At 38.4% G+C, this 3762-nt stretch overlaps 1 pseudogene across 4 annotated transcripts; it reads right to left on the bottom strand.

Moving 5' to 3' along the window:
* Positions 1-664: 664 nt before the first annotated feature.
* On the bottom strand, positions 665-3402 carry LOC149187892 (cytidine deaminase 1 pseudogene; annotated as a pseudogene). 4 transcript variants are annotated; one of them, XR_016255796.1, is made up of 2 exons: positions 3060-3402; positions 665-1931 (listed from the first exon to the last, which is right to left on the bottom strand). The product of XR_016255796.1 is annotated as a cytidine deaminase 1 pseudogene, transcript variant X3 (transcript). The 4 variants fall into 4 exon arrangements; XR_016255794.1 differs by having other exon boundaries at positions 665-1942; XR_016255795.1 differs by having other exon boundaries at positions 665-2140.
* Between the last annotated feature and the right edge of the window lie 360 nt (positions 3403-3762).

A 3762-nucleotide genomic window follows, 5' to 3' on the forward strand; every position in this document is an offset into this window, starting at 1 on the left:
AGTATTAGTCCATATCAGAACTCTTCCGCCATGGTTGAGAATCGAGATTGTCAAGTGGCAATAACCTTACAGTATACAAATCATTATTCATAAAGATTGATTCATTGGTACCATGATTTTGATTTATATCCAAATCAAGATTTTAGGACTAAATGCATACTGTAGTCTGTTTCGAAAGAAAGCAATCTTTGTTTTCTCATACACATATTTACAATTCATGTTCTCTATGGTCTACATGTATCTGTGTACCATAGAATATGATTTCCATAGTCTATATGCATCTGAGTATCAGAACATGAGATCTCCATGATAACAATTAATAATATCAGTGAGAAGTATATGATTTGAAGCATTGGTTGAGTTTGTGCTCTGTAAACAGGAAAATTGAGAAGCATACTGCCACTATATAGAGAGAGAGAGATAAAATCAATCTATTTGACTTGTGAAACTATTGATGATTGAAAGGTCCATCGTGCTCTTTATCACGAAGATATTAGAGAAAAGACCTTGCTTTCTTGAGCTATCATAAGTTCCCCTCAAATGGACTTGTAAACATTACACGACTAATTTCTGATCTAGTCTGACCAACGAGTCCAGTATTGCTTGAAAGTGATTTCTTTTGACAGAGTTTTAATATAACGGAGACAAATAGACAGATAAGAGATGTATATTCCAATTGTGGCATATGACTATGTTAGCTGCTGATTACATAATGGGACAGAAATGTCTCAGAAGATTATAGAATAATACAAATGAGTTGCCATGCCTAATCTTATGATGTCTTACACAAGGCATGGCAAATCATCTTAGAATCATTGATTGATCTTAAATGAAAAAGACCAAGAGCGATCAGATCATTTTATGTAACAACTGAACAGATGAACAGAGCATTTGGGAGAGATTTTCTGCAGAGCAAGTTTAACGGTATCACCTTGCTGAACAACAGCTCCTTTCTTCTCCACAAGGACAGCATGAACAATATCTTCATAGTTTCCTCCATCCTGACAAAGAAATGCAATGATAGCCGTTTGCAAGGGAGAAAGGCTGGGGTTGAATGCTGCAGACTCGATATAAAATCCGGTACAAATGTTCCCTTTTGTACTCATCAGGGCAATTCCAGAAGGACACTTACTATATGGAGCATGTGACGAGTTTGCGGCTTTAAGAGCTGCTACCCTGAGTTGATACAAATCTTCAGAGCCCGAAAAGTTGTGGATACTTTCCCCTTGTACATCTCCATCACTATTGAACAAGTTCAATGTATCTTCCTTTACATCTCCACCACCATTACACAAGTTCAATGCATCTTCCTTCACATCTTGATCACCATTACAGAAATTCAACTTAGAATTCAATTCAGGAGAATTCATAGACGAAAAAGACAGGCCATGGAAGTGAGGTTCAAAAACCAAAGCGGTGCTTTCCTCCAAATCATCTGGACCAAATCTGTGGGGAAGGAAATACAATAGAGACTGGGTTTCAGCATGTTCATCAGCTATCAATATGTTAATCTCAGGCACACCCCACACTTCTTGCAGAAATTGCCTGCAATGCCCACATGGGGCTGCTGAGACCGCAATGAATCTAAGCTGGACCTCTCCGTGTTGTGCTGCATTGGCTACCAGAAACTGCTCAGCATGAACAGTATGACTCAGAGGGAGCCCTTCGAATTCCAAATTTACTCCTTTGAAGATGCGTCCGCTCGCTCCAAGACCTACAGCTCCAACACAAAATCTGGAGATGGGAGCCCTTGCAAGAAGTTGGGTAGGCTTTACCAGTGTAATAAGATACTGCATTTCTGACAGACCTGCTTCTTTACACAAACGCTGAACCTCAGCTGCTTCGATCACAAAAGGTGAACAACCTCCCATTGTTGACAAACCCTCAAAAGTTTCAAAAGCCTTGGCAGAGGGTTGGGATAATTTTTAGATCTGAGCAAAACCTACAATATATATCTGATATTAAAATTGCGCCTTTGCTAATTTATCAAAGAAAATGAACCAGAAAGGTGCTTCCTGAAATGCAACCGTTACCTCACAATGGCAGCTTACAAACTAATTGTCAAAACATAGCCTTAGAAATGCAGCAATAACTACGTAATACATAACTTGAACTAGTGCCCAGCAGCACAAAGGCAGCCCTTTCAATGTCCACACAAGGGTATTAAATTCAATATCCCCAGAGATAAAAAATATATGTATACTGAAGAAAGAGTGAAATTACCCACAAAGACCCTAAACTCGGTGCAGCTCACTCTGCAGCAGGCAAAAATGAAGCCTTCATATAATATCTTTAAACAAATCAAATATTATTGACCGCACAAGATTTTCCGAAAGAAAATAACTAAGATTTTATATCTTCTGGATTCTAGATGCTATAGTTATTCAATGCACAGGCTAGTTATTATGAGCTACAGCCTACATCTCATATTCTTGCTCTAATTGCTTGTCTAAGCAGTTAGAAGGCTGAATTAATGTAATGATCGAATTTTATACACTCTATCAAGGGAAGAAAATTGCTTTCAACCCAAAGAAAGAATCGAGATGTTAACACCGAAAAATTCTGCGAAAGATATAACCAGATCAGTAACCCTGACAACGAGGCAAGTGTTTCAGTGGAAACGCACTGGGCGACCAATATTTCACACAGTGAAAACCAAAAATCTAAATCAGATCTTGATTTAGACAGCCCTTCTGCAAAGGAAACCGTCAAACAGAATTTGCATGGTATAGCAAAGGACTCTTCAAAATAATCTAGACATTTAACACCTCTAATTCCCCAAAAACGCATCCAAAAAATTCCCTTAAAGGGGTTTTTCGGCATCAAATAAACAAATCTGCACAGCATTTAGCTTGTGCAGGGGCTCAAAAATATATTAAAAAAAACAGTATTAACCATTTCAACTCTTCAGGAAAAATAAAAGAAAAAATATTACAGAGAACAAGGGAAATTCCCAAACTCCACAAATTTAGAAGATCAGATTTAAATCCCGCAAAGCAGGTACTGAAATTATCGTTTCCAGCAGCGAAAAAGGGACAGAAGAAATCGCTAGAAACTACCTGGCCGAACCGGGAAAATCCGCCAAATTCTTCCGCGTGATCCCGTGGCTCTTCTGGCGAGCGAAATTCTTGGGCAGCGTAATGTCAAAGTATTATGGCTCCGCCTTCATGGGTTGATGAACATGCCGAGAATCGTATCTGCCTCCTTCAACTGAAGCCGTTATATAGATTCTCAGTCTCGCTTATAATAAGTTTTCAAATTTACAAACTCTAGCTATATTTGGAAACATAGGCAGGCAGAGTAGGGTCACTAACCATAGGACCCAGATTTGGTGCCTTCTTTGGGAGGCCGATGTATTCCAGTATTTCTCCAAACTCATTTAGAATTCCAATGCAAGTGAGATTTTTTTTTTTAATGGTTAACAATCTTGGATTTCGATGTCACGTTTTGTGAGTGGTTGTCAGTATATTGAGAAAACTGAGTTGTATGCAGTTTTACAACTCAGCTTGAGTTATGATACCATACGTTTATGAAAAAATATTAATATCTACTCCAACGTCAACATCTGGATGGGAAAGTGAAACACATTTATGAACTGAACTGATTCGGTGAAGATACCAATTTACCACAGGAGTTGTCTATAATGCGATTTTTTGGAGATTCCGGTGACGGAATCGGGCGGAAGAAATGGAGGTTAAATCTTGATTTGTTGCAGTTAAAATGGTTTTTTAACTGCATATTTGGATTCAGCATCCTGAAAAA

Source organism: Pinus tabuliformis, chromosome 3_1 (genome assembly GCF_031772625.1).
Source record: "Pinus tabuliformis cultivar Carrire ecotype Pingquan chromosome 3_1, CPIR1, whole genome shotgun sequence".
Classification (NCBI taxonomy): Eukaryota; Viridiplantae; Streptophyta; class Pinopsida; order Pinales; family Pinaceae; genus Pinus; species Pinus tabuliformis.